The sequence below is a fragment of the Dasypus novemcinctus genome, chromosome 1 (assembly GCF_030445035.2).
Source record: "Dasypus novemcinctus isolate mDasNov1 chromosome 1, mDasNov1.1.hap2, whole genome shotgun sequence".
In the NCBI taxonomy this organism is placed as follows: Eukaryota; Metazoa; Chordata; class Mammalia; order Cingulata; family Dasypodidae; genus Dasypus; species Dasypus novemcinctus.
The window spans coordinates 175,039,610-175,060,983 of NC_080673.1; the positions used below are offsets into that span (position 1 = coordinate 175,039,610).

General features: G+C 38.9%; 1 pseudogene; it reads left to right on the top strand.

Annotated features, from left to right (window-relative positions):
• The window catches only part of LOC101446104 (SH2B adapter protein 1 pseudogene), a 54,417-nt pseudogene extending 33,946 nt beyond the window's left edge, over positions 1-20,471 (top strand).
• Positions 20,472-21,374: the final 903 nt, after the last annotated feature.

Genomic DNA, 21,374 nt, shown 5'->3' on the forward strand with positions numbered 1-21,374 from the left:
ATGAAGACTTAACAGGAAATAAAAGTTCTGAACAGACCAATAAAATGTAAAGAAATTGAATCTATCATCAAAAGTCTTCCCCCCCAAAACAAACAGCTCAGGCAAGATGATCTCACTGCTGAATTTTGCCAAATATTCCAAGAAGAGCTAACAATATTCCTGGTCAAACTATTCCTAAAACTTGAAGAGTAAGGAACGCTTCTTAACTTATCCTGTGAGGCCAATAGCACTCTAATACCAAAACCAGATAAAAATGCCACAATAAGAGTTCCAGACCAGTATCCCTTATGAATATAGATGCAAAAATTCTCAACAAAATGACACCAAATGCAACAGAACAATAAAAGAATTATATACTACAGTCAAATGTCATTATCCCATTTATTCAAATTTGGTTCAATATAAGAAAATTAATTACTGTAATAAATCACATTAAAAGAGTTTTTAACAGCTAAAAGTTGGGAGATCATTCCAGAGGTTATGCTTATGCACATCTCAGGCAAGTCTCACTAACGCCCCAATAAACAGAGCCCTAAACTGGTGTGCTCCTGAGGGCTCTAGAGACATCCAGTTCATCAGACTTACCCAGGACAGCTAACAAAATGATGATGGACAACCCCCTTCTGAAAGCAAAGAGTATATATATATATATATATATATATATACACCTGCAAGCAGAAAAGTTCTTTCCATCTTCTCCATAATATCTAAATCCCTGTTCAGTCAGAAACAAAGTAAACAGCACCAAACCCAAAATCTCAAGACTGAGGAATAAACAAACCTCAGGAGGAAATGCGAACATGGACCAAAGGAGACTTATTATTACTGCAGTAATGGCAGAACTTGCAACATTAATATAAAGACAATGATTACCAGAGATTCCGAGGGGAGGGAGAGGGCAGGATAGGTGGATCATAGGGGAGTTTTAGGGCATTGGAATTGTCCTATATGATTTTGCAATAATGGGTACAGGTCATTATTTTATCAAAACCTATAAAATTGTATGGTACAAAGCGTAAACTATAATGTAGTTATAGTTATAGTATAGTACTTACTATACTAACTATAGTTAGTAGCAATGCTTCAAATTTGTTCAGCAATTGCAACAATTATACCACATTATGTAAGTTGTTAATAATGAGGAAATGTGAGAGTGGGATTGGTAGGTGTATGGGAGTCCTCTACATTTTCAATGTAACCTTTCTATAATCTAAAACTTCTTTAAAAATAAAGTTAAAAAAGAATTATACATTACAATCAAATAGCATTTTTCCCATTTATTCAAGGTTGGTTCAATATATGAAAATACATAACTGTAATACACCACATTAATAGAATGAAGAATAGGAATCATGTCATCATTTCAATTAATGCAGGAAAGGCATTTAACAAAATAGCACCCTTTCTTTATGAAAACAGGAATAGAATGAAATTTCACCACCATGATAAAGCACACATATGAAAAATCCACAGGTAACATTATTGGTGAATACCTGTAGGCGTTCCTGTAAGTTCAGGAACAATATAAGGATACCCACTGTCACCACTTTATTTAACATTGTACTGGAAGCTTTCAGCCATGAGAAACTGGTAAGAAAAATAAATAAATACATCCAAATTGTAAAAGAAGTAAGTAAACATTCCTGATTTGCTACTATATATAGAAAATTCTGAAAGATCTACTAGAGCCAATAAACATATTCAGCAAAGTGGCAGGTTACAAGACCAACAAACAAAAATTAGTAGTATTTCTATTTCTATACATTAGTAACAACAGAGAGGAGAGCAGAACACAAATATAGAGAGACTCATTTCCATCATTTAACCCCTAGATTCTATTTTAATTGAACTTTTCTACACCCCCCTAACTTCCTAATTTTTATCAAGTCAATTTATTTTAATTTTGTTGAAACAATCCCGAGAACATTTTCTGGCCCATAAAATGGAAATGGTTATAATCACTTCTGACAGACTGTCACCTGACTCTTTGAGTGCTTAGGAAGTGACAGACACCGTGAGATGGTTCAACCTCTGAAGGTTGAAGCTGAAAGCAGCCAAAATCAGTCAGCATAAAGGAGACTAGTTGCTTGCTTCTAGTTATTCTCAAACTGAGATTCAGATCTGATTTTCCCTAAACCTAATTATTCAACACATCCCTGAATTGCACAAGTCAGAAATATTTATTTTCCTTAGGATATTTGCCATTGGTTTTGGGAATGCTAATATTTATGGATTTGGTTATGTGTTTGGAGAAAGCATTTAAGACAGTTAAGAAAGAGATGGTTAGAAATTTAGGAATCTATTATAGGTCCCTGAAATGTAACATGATCTCTTAGCCATGTCATGTCATATAATATGATGTGTACAGTTAAAATATTCTTATTTTTATATTGTTCTTGAAATACCAACAGGACTATAACCATATCAAAAAGAATTTCAAATAATAATAACATATTTTGTGTTAAGGAGATTCCAAGATTTCCCAGAAGTATTCAAATAATTTAGTTAAGGATAGGTAAAGAGATATATTCTGAATTATAGCTGCCATCTGGTATCTGTAAAGGAAAAATTTCTAGGTATTTTTCCTTCATGGAAACTACAGCCAGTGAGGTGTACAATGACTATTCCAAATGACTCTAAAAATTGCATACTGACACACACTCAGCAATAACAACAAACAGAACTTATAAAATCAAATATTACATCCTTGACTATAAAAATTGGTTTTTCTCAATTGCTTTTCTCATATAGTTTTTAGAATCTATTCATGAAACTCTATCTTATGACTGAAAGATAATACCAATATATTAATGCTATAAAGTAATTCTTGTTGTCTGGGTATAGTTAAAACTGGCTCAGATTAGTTGAAGAATCTTATTTAATGGAGGAAAGCAAAGCCTGGTAATTCTTGCAATTGCTTTCAAGAAATGGGAATGAATACACCTACAGAATCTTTGATAGCCTCAATCATGGGGGGGAAAAAGACATCTTTGGAAACTACGATCATATGTCTATTATTCTCTAGATAATGAGATCACACAGAGTTCAATGTGGGCCAGTTTTTTATTTGGCCTGTACCATGCTGGTTTACATGTTTTCTTTAAATCAGCCTCTTTGTGGTAGTTGAATTATGTACCCCATAAGAACATAATCTTAATCCATTCCTCTGAAACCCATTGTAAATAAAATCTCTTGAAGATGTTATTTTTTTGTTAAGGTATGGTCCAGTTGAATAAGGTTGCATCTTAATCCAGATTATTAGAGTCCTTTATAATCAGAAGAAATGCATTAAATGAGAGAGAACACTATGTGGAGGAGCAGAAACTTTAAATCAACAGAACCCAGAAAAGAAAAAAGACATTGCCAAGTGCATTGCCATGTAACAAAAAAAAAAAAAAAAAAAAAAAAAGAGCAGCCAGCCCTAAAGGGCCACAATTTTTTAGCACAAGACACCACCTTGATATATCTCAATTTGGAATTCTCCCAGCCTCAAAAGCAAAAGCCAATAAACTGCTCTTGTTGAAGCCAACCCATTTTGTGGTATTTGTGATTGCAGCTGAGAGACTAAGATAATATTCTAAATTAAATTTGATATTCTATTCATATTTAAACATATGAAGTTCTGACAAATCTGGAGTTTCATAGCAGGAATTGAGTAGTCACTGATAATATTAGTGAGGATATAATCTCAAAACATTGACAGTTCATTCATTCTATGAAGGTACAAACTAAATATAATTTGGATCCAGCATAGCTCCTGAAACTTAGCAGTTATATAGGGAAAATTTGTTGAATAAATGAATATCTCTAATGATATCTCTAAGAAGAATTTTTCATACATGGCTCAAAAACATTAACCCAACAGTAGAGTTTTGGCAAAATATACCACAACAGTAAAAATCAGGAATTTAACTTTAAGTTTGCCATTTGAGAATACTAAATTATTCTGCTTAGCATTTTAATTTACTTAAAAGATAGCTGTACTTTATGAAAGCTAAAATTATTCTTTTAGCCCAGTCATTACATTATTAGTCTTTCGTTCTGTTTCATTAATTCCAGTTTGTAAAGTAAAGCAGTATGTTGGGATAGTCAGGAAGCCATTTTACAATTAACAAACATTTCCCAATCTTGATACAATGAAAACATAGGGAGACCAAGAATATTACTAGGAGCAGAATAAAATAAATAAATCTGCATCTCAGCATTTGCTTATTGTTAACACTAACTCATTTAATATTTTCTGAATCTTTCCTTTACTTAGACTTTCTTTCATAATTTGTGAGGGCATTGACTTATTAAACTTTGTCTACTGTAATAATTTATGATAATTCATTTAATATTATAAGTTTATTATTTTATGAGTCAGGGTTCCAGTATATACCAGATGATACACAAAAAGTGTGGGGGGAAATAGAAAAAAGTGTGGGCAGTGTTAAGAGAAATCAACAGAGGAGAGCCTAAAGCCAGCAACAGATAATAACCAATATTAAAGTTAAGATAAGATAGCAGCTAGCCTTTGTGTCCTGTCAGCTTCCTGGAATCCATATTGTTACATTAAGAAAACTTAGCATGAAATATTTTCATTAGTTTACATTGTTTTGTTAATTTGATCTGTAAAAATTGTTTTGTGGTTGGTTATGTGGTAAATGCATTTCTTTATGATTTTATAACTTTAATATCAATTGATAACTGTAAAAGATCAGCAAAGTCATCAAACCTAATTTATTGATTTTTAATTTTTGCAATTTCAGATTCTTTTATATACTTTTTGCATATTTTGTGTATACAATTTGTATACTTCCTTTAGGTATTAAAATTGTCTAAACATCTAATTTATCTAGTTCCTAAATAAATACATAAATGAAGCAAAAAAAAAAAAAAGGAAAGAATAAGAGTAGAAAACTCTGACTAAAATGTAGAGAGAACAGAAGTAGGCTGACAGGAAGTATAGTTTTCACTGGAGACGCACAGCCAAATCATTACACTATGTAAAAGATGGGCCTGAAGAAATAGTGCACTAGTGGTGCACTCTCTCCCAACTCCCTTTTGTCAAATAGGGAAATGATCTGGAAAAGTTATTTCTTAAAATGTTTAGCTACTATAAACCTCACTTCTGTAGCTGGTCATGGAGTTCTAAGTTGATAATCATAGATTTTTCCTTTCATTACATCATATATTCTCCTCACCCTCAATCAGAGACACAGCTGAATGGTTTTCTCATCTGATAGGATAAACAAATGCTTTATTCCTTCAGAATCTGAGTCCTTAGTGGTGCTGTCTTTATTCGCTTAAAGCAGTTTTCCAATGGAAAACAGTTTTCCATTGATGAATAGTATATTGCATGTGGAACTAAGCTACGCCCCAGTAAATGCACTCAGTTACACAACAAGTCCTGCTTGAGTCTATGAGTAACAATAACCCAATAAACCACAGGAACCAGTATAGTGTCTCTTTTCATTGTCTGTTGATTTAGCAGCATTAAGAGACCCAAATAGTATCTGCTTTATATTAATGAAATCATGGCTTTGTCTCATGGTGGAAGTGTCCTACTCTTAAGCTCCAGGACCTCCAAACACACTGACCCCAAGGTCATGGGGAAAGATAGTAAAATTTTCCTCTGTAGTTATTACTTGCAATCATGAGCAGGAGTTCTCACAATTTTGCATAGATCCTAAAATCTTTAATTCTGGTTAAATGGGTCGCAGAACCATATAACGATTGCTGGTTTCAGGTATATATCACATACTGTAGAAATTTGCCCCAATCTCACAAAATGATATTCCCAATAATTGAATCTTCATTAAGTTTTACAGCCATTTTATCAAGCCAATTATTATTATATAGTTTTAAGGAGGTATGAGGGATTGAACCCAGGGCCTCGTACATGCAGGCAGGAAGTTAACCACTGAGCTATGCCTATTCCCCAAACTAGTTAATTCTGAGGGTTTGAACAAATTCTTTGATGGTGTAGAATGTGTGAAGAATTCTACATCCTCTACAGTAAAAGACTATATGGATAGAGGGAATATTGTGTGAGATTCCATGGTATTTTGCAAGCATGTACATACTACAACTCAGAAGGGAAGGAATATCTATACTCAAAATATATAGCTACCCTTATGAGGAAAAAAAATACCTCCTTCATGATGAAATGTATAGAATCTAATCCACCAGCTACCTGACAGTTAGCAGGCCATCCAAAGTGTTGTGCCATGTTATGACTAAGGGTTGACCTCCGGTATCAACATACAGGGTTCCATACTGAAAGTAGCCAGTTAAACCTTTGTGAGAGAAATGTCATGTTTTTTTTAAATTTCATTCTCCATCAACACAGACATATTTTATATAGTTTTGTTAAATACAAACAGGAATGGCTGGGAAAAATTCTGATTGATATTTGAAGGATAGGTTATTTATAAGAGCTCATTGTAGTGATATCTTGTAGTGGGCATTTATGAGTGATATGATTATATTCATACTCTGACGCATTCTGAGGGTTTCATCCACATATATTCCCTTTGTCACCAATTTTCATCCTTGTTCTTTCTGAGTCCCCAGTACCAAGCAACCAGTTATCCATGACAAAGAAATCAATGTGGATCTGAACTTCAGTCTAGTGGACATTCAAATATTCCACAAGCTTTCCACCCACTAGAGAACAGATTTGCCTAGGAATTACTCCTAAATTATAAATTGGAATAAGTGGGACAATTGTCCATGGACTGGGCTAAGCACAGGTAGCTAAGCAGAATATAAATTACTAATCATTTGTACTATATAGAAAAACTGTAGAATCATGGAATAGAAAATACCCTTCATAATCATCACTCCACCTTTTTTCAAGCAAGAAATATGAAACTTCAAATATAAAATAACCTGTCGATAAGGTGAAGTTAAACCTTGCAGAAGGAAATTGAAGAAAACAATGTTTGCTGTAATTGATAGACTTTGCAGATGACTGAAGACTAGAATGAAGGCTTAGTTATTATGAGCAACCAATAATAAATGACTGAATGTTCCCTAAGCACAATCACTATTCTAAACATTGCACGTGGATTAATCAATTCATTCTTAAATTTACTTATGAAATACATGCTTGTTTTATCCTTATAAAAATGAGGATAGCATGTGCAGAAAAGTGCCCCATATTTTCAAATGAAGCAAGTGGTGGAGCAATTTGATCTTAAGATATTTGACCCCAGAGCTTCTCCTACTCCTTGCTCTTATGTATGTATTTTATAAATATATATATACAGAGAGGGAAAACTAAAAATGTTTGAAGAAGATACAGTTATAATATCTTGTTATGCATGGGTTAAAATAAGTGCAACAATTCCCTCTATTATCTCGTGTAATTTTTAAAATAATATAAAATTTTATTACAGGAGTTGTGAGCTTCCAGAACATCCATGTGTAATAAGTAGAATTCCCATATACCACCCCTCCACTGACAACCTGCTTTGTTGCAGAACATTTATTATAGATCATGAAAGAACATGATCAAAATATTACTACTAATTATGGTCCATAGCTTATATTTAGTATATTTTTCCATATACCCCCTATTTTAAACACCATGTACTAGTATTATACATTTGTTACAGTTCATGAGAGAACAATCTCATGTTTGTACTGTTAGAAAGGCTCTTTATGTGAAAATTAAAAAGGTCCCAGGACGTTTCCATGTAAAACCCTGTCATTATATTTTATGCCATGTCATTGCTACATGTGTCCTTTTTTTTACCAATTGAAATTTAAATAAGAATGAACTTTATATCCTACCTTCCAATTAAACAAAGACAAATGCCAACTTTGAAATGAAGATTCTGACAAGAATGTTTTTAAATCTTGTTCATTGGGATATTTAACACTTCCATGAAAAATATAAAGAAAAGGAAACCCCTTAAAACCAGTATAGTACATATGACAATTTTTAGAGTAGAAATATTGACTGGTTGAAGAGACATCAAACTGTGCCTTTTAGAGTACATTTTTTAAAAAAGGAATATTCTCTAAGTTCAGAATAAGTTCAGATAAATGAATGCTTGTCATTGAAAGAGATTCTTTATGTCAGGCATCTCCATTTTGGGGACTGTGCAATGGGGTCAAGCTGTGCTACACACTGGGAACCCTGCCAAACAAGTGACATTTCCTAAGAACATAGGCAGAATTTTATGAAGTTCCTTGTCCTTCCTAAGCAGCTACCTTAAAGGTAGTGTCAGCCTGCTGGGAATACTATAGGGAAAAGCCAACAAATCTTTAAACTTAACTGAGCTAAAAATAAACTATATGGTCAGAAATAAGAAACTTCCAGGTTTATGTTTTTAATTTTTTCTTTTGCAAGGAATTTAAATATTTTATATTATATCTTTTGGAAATTCATATTTTGAAAAAGCACTTAAATTACTTTTAAATATTTATATGACAAAAGGCGTTGGCTGGATTTGGACTTACTCTCACAAAGAATATATAGATGCTCTATAGACAAAAATAATTTTAGTTTTAAATATTTTTTAAAAATCTCAAAAGAATGACAAATCCCCAGGTTCTCAAAAGATGAAAAAACCAAAAGGAGAGCAATGCATAGATAATATAGGAATGAAAACCTATTGCAAGACCTTGAAAAGTGATCTCATACACAAGCAAGAAGAGGCTCATTTGAACTTCTTTCAAACAGCCGAATACCTAGAAAAACTCCCCTGTCTCAGACAAATGTTTTAAAAACTCTGCTTTCTGGGCAAAGGATTTGACAAAATCACCTCTGCAGAGACAAAAATTACAGGCCTATTCCATGTGTGAGGTGGGGTCTAAATACTTAAAAACCTGGATTTAAATACAAAGTTTTCGACCAATGAAATTCCTAGGCTCCAGGAAATAAATGAAAGGATGTATTAGTTCAATAGGATTGTAAGAAATGCAACAAGGGACAGAGGAGTGGGGTGGGAAGTGAAATGCAAGTATATTACAAATGCAAATATGTCACAATCAAAATTTACCAAGCAAACAGTGAAATGGACCTCAAAAGGACAGTTTCCCACTCCCTACCAATCAATATAATCATGGTCTCAAAAGGCCTGATATATTAAAATGTGAGAATACAAAATATATATATATCTTAAAAACTTAGCAAAATTTTCAGCAAACTGGTCAAATATCAGAAGATGTAGAGACGCTGTAATTAGTGAACAGGAAACTATACCTAATAAGATCTCCGAGAATGTGACTGGAACGAAGACAGAGAAAATATGAATTGACGGTTAAAGCAGGAAGGCTAGAATGAGGAGACTCAAACTGAGCTTCAACTGCATAATGGGTTTTAAATGTTTTTGCTCTCAGTAGTGGGAATACAAAAATCATCAAATTTGGTTTGAAGGACTACTAAGGAAATTGCCAGGAGTATCCATATCCTCAAACAACATTGGACAAAAGTTGTTTATTAAGTTATTTTTTAAGGAACAGTTCTGTATGTTTTTGAGTCTGTACATAAGTGCTGTTTCTTTGCTTTCTGAAAGATGTAGTCAATTCAGAGATTACCCCATTCTTCCCACAGAGAACGCTCTGCCCCTAGAATATGATGGGGAAGGTGACCTTTGTGTACAGTATGTGCCCGTCCTTGAAGACTTGAAGACTTAGCCCATGATTCTTGCTTAGCTTGAGCCTGTGGAAGATATGTTCTGAAGCCCTACATTCAACGGACATATTCTTAAATTGGTCTTTACCTAAACTATAAAACCTAATGATAGTTAATGCTTCAATAATGTAGTTCAGAATCAACAACTTAAGAATGACAAAATGATTGCTCTTAGACATAATTCTTTGATGTGATTTACTTGACATAAACACAATGTAGCCACAGGAATGACAAAAAAATTGACAAGTTATTTTGAAAATGTGAATTATTATGCTGAGTTGGATGTCCATTAAAAGTTAATTCTCAATTCAAAGGTTTGGCAGCCAAAATTACTTCAAGGATTTTAAAAGTCATTTTGTTTTTGCATGTATATGAAAATATCAATACTTTATATAATTTTAGATGTTTATTAATGATTTCTTTTGTATTTTTCCTAGCATTATCTAAATGCTTAACAGGGTTTATTGTTTCTATATTTTACAAGACAATAGAATTAAAATTAACATTAAATTCATAATTTATTCTTTAAAAAACAAAACAATGACAAACAATAAACTTGGGCAAAAGGTAAGCTCTTAATAAATATTTGGTAATTAAAAGAACTAATTACACATTTCTAGTTCTTTTTTTTGCATACTTTCTCATGTTACTTAATCAAGATACCATTTCATAATTACAACATAAATAAAAATATTTAGTGGTTTTAAAATTGAATGCATAGCAATGCAACGATTACAGTCCCAGTTTGTATTCTATTTCTTTTTTTAAAAAAAGAGAAAAAAGCTTCTTATATCTCCCTACCACTAACCACAAGGGTATTTTGCATTTTGCCATCTGCAGGTCAAAATACATTTTTATTTGTTTCTTAAAGCCTTCTCAAAGGAAGGTGTAGGTTAATGTGCTGGAGGATATGGATCATTATATATACACACATATATATATGCATATAAGTGTATATTTATATGTACGTGCCTGTGCTTATAGAGAATGAAATTTAAAAGTTTTGCGATCACTGCATATATTCAAAAGACTATTTGGGAGTTTCCGGGGACCATTCAAAATCAGAATTTCCCTCCCCAGGATTTAGCAGTTTGTTCCTTTTCTCATAGCTTTGGCCAGACTTTCTAATGAAGTCGGAATTAGTGAGTAATGATGGAGATGAAGAAAGTATCTGAAAATTTGTCATGGAACAGATAGAGGGCTGCAAGAAGAATAGGATGCCTGAGTTTATTCATATGGTCTAGTGGAGACTGCACTATAACCCTTGTATATTTGTCCCAGATACTAAATCTTCCAGCCGTTCATATCTAAGTTGAGTCCTGAGTCTTAGCATAGTTGCAGTCAACACTTACCCTCCCAGTTCATCGGACTCCCCCAGGACAACTAACAAAAGGATGATGATGCACAATGCCCATTCCAAAAAACAGAGTATTCAGAACTGCAAGCAAAACAGTTCCACCCATCTGCCCCATGGGATCTAAGCCTCCTCTCCGCTGGAAGAAGAGTGGCCATCACTATTCCCAAATCCTCAAAATTGAGGAATGGCTAATTTTTTGTGTGTGGTTATAAGAACACAATCAAAAAACTGTGTCAGATATTTATCTAGGGAAAAAAAAATTTTAACGATCAGTAAAAACTTATAATAAACTTATCGTTGCCTACTGTTTCCATAGTAACTAGTTTCCTAGACCATCTTGGGTTTTCCAAATCACTCCCTTTAATTCAAAATCCAAATGTAATGCTCCCTAATATGTTTCTTGCACTGTTATTGCCCTTTTACTCTCCCAGATTACTGATGTAGCACCCTTTGACACTTAACAACTTTAGTGTGTGGTTAAAAGTGATGTTAAAGTTGATTCTTCAACGCTATATGTGTGTGTGTGTGTATCTCTCAAAGATTGATGCTTAAGTTAATCTTACTTCAAATATGCAGAACACATTGATGAAAAGCCTACACTTATATTTTCTTAGGGATTTCCAGATCCATCCAGATACCACAGAAATAATCTCTTTTCAGGGCACAAACTTCCAGCTTCTACAATTAATCAGCTCCCCAAACAAATATGTATGAGTTCATCACTTCTGCATAATGCCATCTTGCATATGTCAATACCTTCCTTTAATATTAGAATTTTTATACTAAAGATAGAAAAATATTTTAACACAGTGTTTAGTGGTGCTTATAAGGTAACAGAATCTAGTTCAAAGCTTTGACAATCATATATACATATCTTTATATACATGCCTGAATCTATATGTACACATAGGTATAACTATAGCTTTCGTTTAATAAAGCAATTGAGGAAAATAGAACTACAATTCTCCCATCTTACTTCTCTAATTTGAAGTACTTAGGAGATAATCATAGAAGAAACATTTGCATTCACACAAATAGAGATTCAGACCCAATGCTTGCCCAAATCCAATAAAGATCTCTTATTCAAAATTAATTATTTATTTATCATATATGCATAGTTGACATACGAAATACCCTCAACTTTTTATAGAGTCTATAACTAGAATAAGCACTCAAATATTTGTAGATGGATGGATGGATAAATGAATTATTGGATGGATAAATGAGTAATGGATAGAAGAATGATCTTCCATCGTCTTGTGAAGAATTACTCAACATACATTTACCTGAGTGAACATTTGTACACCTCGTTGATTTTACTCTGTTGTGGGCTCTTCATTATCTCAGTGTGTCTTTAGAACCTGGCATAATGTTATGCATGCATTAGGATATGGATAACTTGTCTATTTAATCAATATCACTTCCAAATTTGAGAATTTATAACCTTAAGATTTTTACCATTTTGACAAGATGAGTAAACCAATTCTGTCATACTAGCATGTTTTCAATCTTAATTTCTCCGCGTTTATTTGATCTCTATTTTGGAAATGATCTTGGTTTGCTTCAGTTTTCCTTCTTCTCCTTTCTGGGAAGTGTACATCTGTTTCTGACATCTGTCTTCTATCTTCTTTTGTGAATTATGAAATGATGCCAACTCCTTTTATCAACAAATTACCCTTAGAAGCATTTAGAGGCTATAATAGTTCTTTGATTTTCTTTGATTCTTTATGAATTTGCAAAATGGCTTGATGCTTATATTAGCTTTGTTTGTCCTTTCGTTTTCCATATTTAATATTTATAGTTGGCAGGCCCAGATGGTGTACTTTGTTATGTCCTGAAATGTTGCTAATTTTTTTCATTCCTTAATTACAGTAATGTCAGTCTATAATATCTTCAGTCTCCATCTCTAGTTGACATAGATTTCACATTTGTTGTATTATTTATTGCACTTTGACTGTATATTTGACACAGTGAAATATACAGTAATCTTTTCCTAACCCTGCTGCTTTTTCATTTTTGTCTGCATTTGACTCTGCTGTTAGATGATATCCTCAATTAATTGTATTTTTCTGTTTTGCGAATAGATATGGATAGCTCATCAAAGATGAGATAGCAAGGAATGAGAAAAATAAAACCATTTGATTTTCATGATACCAGCCAGAGCCATTGTAGAAAAAATATGTGTTTATATATCTCTGGGAGAGTGCTTGTAATTTGATAAAGAAAAAGAAAATATCTTTTATTCACATTTCATAAATTCTGCATCTTATAAAAACACATTTTATAAAACCGTATACTAATAGACCTGATTCATATAGTTACAAGATGTCACTGATTTTTTCTCATAAATATGTTTTTCTTTATTACATTTTGATCCATATCACCTTTATCCTCAATAATTGATGACAAATTCTTATTCACAACTCATTTTCCTCAGTAGCTTCAAAAAGTTTGTAGAAACTTCACATGTCAATCTCTTAAGGTCTTGACTTTGAGGTACATGCTAGACTTCCTCAGCAGTTTTAACTTCTCCAGCTGTATAAACATTGAAAATGCTGATTTAGAGATTATTATACAAAGTATTTACTTCTAATTAATTTCAATTTCTCATTTCAAGAACCGCTTAAAGACATATGCTGATTATAATTTCTTTGTTTAATTTTTTTTAAATCAAAATAAATTGCATGAGGGACAGACCTAGAAATAGAAGCTTCTTATTCACTTAATAGGCTTACTCTAGACTGCAAAGACAGTATATCACCCTTTGATTTAACATTAAATGAGATTACATAGATTTCTCAACCACTACACCTGAGTGTTAACCACCTTTTAGAAAGACATCCGTAGCATCAGTAGTGACTGCTTTATGAACAGAGCTCAATGAAAGCCCTATACACATGTCAGAGCATGCTATATGACCCTTTGTCTTTCATATATATTTTATCATTTTTTCTTCTTAATTTCAACTTGCAGCAATAGATACATAGCATTTTAAAATTATCATCTAAGAGAAATTGCTTTGATGATTAAATATTTCCAAAATTGGCAATTATTATTTAATTTCAAAGATTTAAAAACACAGTACAATGTTATTAATGCTGTTCATACAAACAACATGCAATTATTGAACACTAACCCTGTTAATGGCCAAATTCATATATATATATATATATATGTATGTATATATAATATGTGCACACACATAAGCAATTGCCTGTATTGTATTTAAACACAAGCACATACATACAATAAAATAATTGTTTAAGAGCACTTCAAAATTAGGATATTTCACATCAAAAAAGGACTTGAAAGTATTCATAGAAGATCTGATGAAACTGGAAATAATTTATTTTTATAACTGATTACCTGTACATAGCTTTGATCTTATGATCTTACTGTGCTCAAATTAGCCCTGATTCTCTATCTTGTCCATACCATTCCCTACATCCTGTCAAATTTTGTGGGAAAAAAGAACTTTTCACTTTTGATATTAATTGGCACTCCCATATTAGTAAATAATATTTAAAAAGCATTTCAAAAGCTACTAATAAAATACATACACAGAAATATTGGAGTTTTCTCTCCATATCCTACCCTCTTTTCCAGGGTTTACAGGTCTTCCTGTTCCTGGGCCCACAGGTAAAACCACCAGAGGTCCTGGGATGGGACCTCAGACCTGAGGAGGTCTTTTAAAGAGCTTTCCTTATTTAGTGTCATCTGTTAAGCATCCCTGTTCATGCGTCATTATATATTACAAATAGATAATCCCTTTTTGTAAGCAAATACTAATTTTCAAAACTATATTTTCATTTATGTTAAATCATTTTACTCTTTTGGTTGGGACTTCTGTGTTTGTCTTGTACAGGATCAAGCAGGGAATCCAGAAATGTTTTTGGGTTTTTTTCAAAAATTAATTTTTTTATTCATCCCCGCCTCCCATTGTTTGTACTCGCTGTCTACTCTCTGTGTCTCTTCATCGTGTGCTGTGTCAGCTCGTCTTCTTTTTAGGAGGCACTGGGAACTGAACTTGGGAGCTCCAATGTTGGAGGGAGGTACCCAAAGGCTTGAACTACCTCTGCTCCCTTCTTGTTGTGTCTCTCATTGTGTTTCCTCATTGTATCATCTTGTTGCATCAGCATGCTGTGTCAGCTTGCTGTCTTATTCATCTTCTTAAGGAGGCACCAGAAGCCAAACCTGGGACCTCCCATGTGTTAGGCAGGTGCCCAACTGCTTGAGCCAATTTTACAATATTGGTTCACGTGATGTTTTTTCTATTATTCCCAGAAATTTACAAATTAGTGGCTAACGCTAATCATATTCATCCTCAGAACCCTTTTATTGCTATACAGAAAAATGAACTAAAGGCTCTCTTACACATTCCTCAGCAACAAAGTCTCTATTATTCACCATTTACCTTGCTATATCTGAGCTACTGCCTTTGTTTCTAGCTTGGCTGACTCTAATAGGCATTTTATTTTTGCAATTCCTTGTGTTATGCTAGGTACTTGTGAATTAAAAAATGAATAAGACCTAGTCTAAATTTCTATAAACTCTCAGTCTAAAAATGAGATAGATACTTAAAAAACAGCCATTTATACAATTTTGAAAAGTAGTAGAAGATACAGATGAGCACACAATATTACCAAGCAAGATTACCAAACCCAGGTGACAATGAGTGGCATAAATTCAGTAGGATCAGCTTTCACTGGAATAAAATTGCCTGACAGAGCCCCAGTGAAAAGTGTCCAGCTGAACCCCGCTCAAATTCCTGACCCACAGAAACCTAGACTATAATAAAATAGTTGCTGTTTTAAATGTCTAAATTTGAGGCAGTTAGTTACATACCAATAACAGTACACACGATTGAGCTTTAGAAAATAAAAGTGAAGACCTTCATTTTTCCCCAGTATTTGATAGCAAATGTTCAGTATGTTACAGAAATAATCATATTGTTTTTCTTTTTTATTGTCTATATTTTTTACTTCATTTCTCTTTTATATTTCCCAGATTATCCTATTTGATGTTTAGCAACTAAAATTTGTTTGTGCGTCATTGTTGGAATTTTATTTGGCTTTTTTCCCCCTTTTGTCACAGTTTTTCTTGTAAGGTAACCAGCTGTATAATTTAGGCACTGTTGGGGATTGAATTGTGTACCCCAGAAAAATATGTTCCTAATCTTAACCCATTCCAATGGGAATGAACCCATTTTAAATAGAACATTTTGAAGATTTTATTTTTAGTTAAATCAGTTTGGAATTTGATCTGGATTACTGAAGTACTTTATAAGCACAATGAAATTCAGACACAGAGTGGGAAAGCCACAAGAAGCTAAAAGTTGAAAGTCAGTGGAACACTGGAGAGAAAGAAGAAACCACCATGTAGCGCAAAAGCCAAGGAATTCCTGTAAGATCTGTTATCTTGTATATACAGTGACAATTTCTCTGTATGTTCTCCCAGTGTCTTTTTTTTTCCACTTTATCTTCAAAAAAGTCTTAGGTTACAGAAAAGTCACATAGAAAATATGGGGGATTCACATATACCCCAAAACCTCCCCCTTTTCCACCCTTCCCTATTAATAACATTTTACACTTGGATGGTACATTTGTTACAATTGATGTAAAATATTGAAGCATTGAGGTCACCCCTCGGGCTGAAGTGTGGTTTGCTGGCCTGGCGGGGGAGCAGCCGCGGCAGGCCAAGCCGCTGCCCCCATAATAGGGTGGCTGGTCAGACACACCGCCACCCCTGAAGGGAGCTCAGCATGGGCGCAGAGTGCCCTCGGGTCTCCCCTTCTCGGCAGCCATGCTTCCGCGGCCGCCCCTCCTCCCGGATGGTGCCACACGATGCCTGTGGGGTGGCATCCTTCTTCTTTCTCCCTGAGCAGGCGCAGGGCGGAAAATTCCAGTCTGCCCTTTTCCCCTCCCCCGACAGCAACAACAGCCAGGCGTGGGCGGAAAAATCCAGTCTGCCCTTTTCCCCTCCCCTGACAGCAGAAACAGCCAGGCGTGGGCAGGAAACTCAAGTCTGCCCTCCATCGCAGCAACAGCAGCCACCAATCCCTAAACCCTGCCCCTTCCCCCAGCAACAGTGACAGCCAATCCCTAACCACCAGACCTCCCCCGTCCAGTACCGCCCACTGACCTTTCTCCGGCAACCAATCAGAACAGCCCCTATAAAACTGTTGCCTCTCCCTCAATAAAGTTGGACTCGCGTGTTTACCTTGTCTCCGCAGTAGTTCTTCTGCCGTGCGCCCTCCAGTCCTGAGAGCCCCCGACAAGGGCCTGGCCTCCCTTGTCCCCAGTTCGTCGCTGGCTTCGCCGGGTGACCCCTTCGTCGCCGGCTTCACTGGGCGACCCCATCAGCCGAACCGTGCAACCCCTGTGAGACCGACCCCTCGTCTGCTGCTGGACCGACTGCTCGTCCCAAGTGGGACCGACCCCTCGTCCCAAGTGGGATTGACCCCTCGTCCTAAGCTGGACCGACCCCTCGTCCGCAGCCAGACCCCACCTCTACCGACCGAGAAAGCCGCCACAGCTGGCGCCCAATGTGGGGCAAGGCAACTCCACCACAACCTCACTCCATAACCTGGCGGCCCCCCCCCCCTCCTCTCTTCTCATCGTGGGACTTCTCTCGTGCAACATTGCTGCTACCTGAGCCTTGGCTACCTCATATGATCCACGGCGGTCTGGGAGAATCGTTGGATGGCTTTCTCCTTCCATGTCGGGGGCTTATATCGACACGCTATGATTAAGAGGAGCCTTGGATTTCTCGGGAGCGCGCGCTTGCAAGTCTGAAATAACCCTACCACAGCCCTACGCCCTCCTCTCTTCTCACCCCTATCTTTTCGCTCTGCATTGCTGCTACTGAACCTTGGCGACCTCATACGATCCACGGCGGTCTGGGAGAATCGCTGGATGGCTTTCTCCTTCCATGTCGGGGGCTTATACCGACCCGCTATGATTAAGAGGCGCCAATAAAACTCTCAGGAGCGCGTGCCTGAGCACCTCCACCCCTGCCTTCACCTCTGCCTCCTCCCCTCCTTGCTTGCTCCCCTTTGCCTTGCTCCACTGCTCGTTGTTCTGCCCTCCCCTCGTTGGGGCCTTCTCTTGGCCCGCGACCACCGTCGGAGTCCCACCGGCTCCGACCCCTCGTCTCACCGCACACCTCGGCTCCCATCGCCGCGCTCTCAAGGTAAGGGCCCCTTTTCTTATCAGCTCCAAAAGGCCATTAGCAATGGGTAACATCCTATCTGCTAAGCAAGCCCTGCAAGTTCGGGCCCTCGCCGGTCTCCTAGACACTCACCGGTGTAAGATCTCTTTGAAACAGCTCCAAGTATATTGGGACCTTCTTCTCCCCTTTAATCCATGGCTTACCACATGTCAGCTCTGGGACCCGGATACCTACACTCGCCTTATAAATAGGGTCACTTCTGCTGTGGAGCAGGAAGGTAAAAGATTCCCTCCTGGCTTATTACCGGTGCTTTTTACCATCCGCTCCTGCCTTCAAGGCGCCCCTACCATCGACTCCTTCCGGCCGCGCCACCGCCGCCGCCGTGATTGTCAGGACGGCGATTTTAACCAGGATCCTGATCGGGATCCTGATGCCGGCTCCGACTCCGACTCTGAGTCGCTTGTCGAGCGCCTTAATAACGCGCTCGAAAATTGTCCCCCTAAACAGTGTAATTTTGCAGTGCCGAGCGCCGGTGAAGATGGCGAACTTCCGCCTTCTTCCTCACTCGAAAAGGGGAAGCACTCCCAAGATGGCGGGCTTCCGCCTTCTTCGCCATCCGAAAAGGGGAGGCACTCTCAAGATGGTGGACTTCCGCCTTCTTCCTCACTTGTAAAGGGGAGGTCCCTTTGTCCCTCCCTCCCCCCGACGACTTCCTGCCTGGGTGGGCTGGAAGCTCCCTCCCCGCCATTTTGTAGCACCACTGGGGACGGCCCGCAGCCATTTTGTAACACCGCATGGGCAATGGCTCCTCTCGCGCCCTCCGCGCCAGCGGCCCCCCCCGGCTCTGCCTCCCCCTGGCAGCCCCCTCCATCTGATCCGTGGCAAGCTGCCACACGCGCAGCCCCCTCTAGCCTATTTTTGGACCCGTATTTCTCCCCTGCCAAGCACAAGTTCTGTGAGTCCCATGCCCGGGCTGCTGCCCTGGACTTTGCCTGCCGTTTCTGCCTCTACCTGGCCTCCCACCCCCAATATGCGGGGCCGGGGGCTGAGGCTGCCTTCTCCCACCATTTTGCTGAGCTCTTCCTGCAGCACTTTAAAGCTGAGGTGGCCCGGGCCTCTGGCTCCCTCTCACCACCCGTCTTGGCTCCCCTGAGTCCTGGAGCGGAGATCCCACCACATGACCTGTCCCTTGAGAGCTGCAGGGTGGGTGGGCCCCTGGCTGTGCTGGGCCCTTCTCGGCCATCTGAGGACCTGGCCAGCCCCCTCCCTTCCTCCGTCTCTTCTACGACCTCCTTGAAGCCGAAGCTAAAGAAATGCTTCTCCCTCCGCTCAGTGGGTTGCTCCATCCGCAGTTCAGTCCGTGGAATCCTGCAGTGGCGGGGGACCGTTGACCCACCCTCTCCAGCTGGGCCCCTGGAGACCTCCTCAGGCCCCCCATTCTTAGGAGGAAACAGCAACTCCAACTCCTCTGGTGGGGCTGGGACCATTGGTAGGGGACTGGTTGGTGATGAGACGTCCCCTGGGGAAAGATGGACTCACCGTTTTGAGAGGCTGAGACTGAGTCGGAGAGGGAGGGCCTTAAAAGATGGAACAGGGATGGTGCAGAGGGAAGAGCTTCTGAGTTTCATGGGGGCTGAAGAGGCAGCCCCTGACCCAGCTGGAGTGAGCCAGAGAGGAGGGGCAACTGGGCCTACCTCAGGGGGAGGAGGGCAACCTCAGTGGCAGAAGTGCCGCTTACTGCTTCAGAGTGAAGAAAGAGGAGGAGGAGGAGGAAGTCGCCTGGAGTTCTTTGTACCACCCAAGGCTTCTCGGCCCCGACTCAGCATTCCCTGCTCCACTATAACAGACGTCCGAACGACCACAGCCCTGGAGATGCCTGACCGGGAGAACACATTCGTGGTTAAGGTGGAAGGCCCCTCAGAGTATATCCTGGAGATAGCCGATGTGCTACATGTGAAGGCCTGGGTGTCTAATGTCCAAAAATGCCTGTCTGCCTCCATTGCTGCCTTCCATTTTGACTCAATGGAACTGCTTCCCCCAGAATTACCCCCTTGCATCCCTATTAAAGAGGAACCTCCAGCAGAGACAGTTCATCCCCTCTCAGCTCCCTCCCCTCCCCTGGACACTCCAGAAACGGCCACAGGGTCATTTCTTTTCCAGGGAGAGTCAGAAAGAGGTGAGGGGGACCAGCCCCTCTCAGGATATCCTTGGTTTCATGCTGCCGAGCCAATTAACATAGTCTCTCTCCTTCTCCTTAGGCTCTCCCTCACCACCTCTGGCCAAGCCAACCCCTCTCACCAGCCCTTCAATTGAACACCCCCCACTTCATCTTCTCGGCCTCCTCCTACCCGACCTCTTCCTGCTCACTCTTCCCGCAGGTGCCCCAAGTCTTCTGTAACCATGGCCCCCCATGCCACCATCGTTCTCAAGCAGCTCCAGCCCCGCTAAAACGGCCCGCAAACCACTTTCCCCGGCCCTCGGCCTGCTTTCTAGCATCTAATAACGTTTCTGCTTTTGCCTCCCCATACTTCTGCGGAGCTTCTTCCTGTCTCGACCTCACTCCTCTTCTCAGCGTCCTTTCTCATCCCCCGCCCCCCTTCTTTTTTTGCCTGAACCCCCACTGCGTTGCAGATTGGGCCGCCCCATGTCGGCCCGCCCCATTAACATTGGCCTCTCTCGCGCCCGTGAAGATTTTGGCCTTCTTGTTGTCCTCGCCTACGTCTCCACCTCTCCCGACGCTGCCGCCACCACCGCTGCAGGTGCCCTGACGCGACTTGTCCTCACAGCTGCGATCCTCCAGACCATCACACAGTCTGCCTCTGCCGCTCTTCGCTGCCAAGAAGAGATCAACTACCTGTAAGGCGCTGTCACCCTGGACTTTTAACAGCAGATGGATCTTATAGCCACCGAGATCAACAAGAATTGGACATTGGCCACCCTTGCTTGCAACGGCAAGATACCGCCCCCTAAATTGTATATTTATATCCCCGTCATACTCACCTCCCTCTTCAGCCCCGCTTCCCTCATTGCTTACTGCCTCTTGGGCCTCAGCTACTTGTTGCTGCTGCCATCCTGGCCCTTATTTGAAAAGAAGGGGGAAATGAGGTCACCCCTCGGGCTGAAGTGTGGTTTGCTGGCCTGGCGGGGGAGCAGCCGCGGCAGGCCAAGCCGCTGCCCCCATAATAGGGTGGCTGGTCGGACTCACCGCCACCCCTG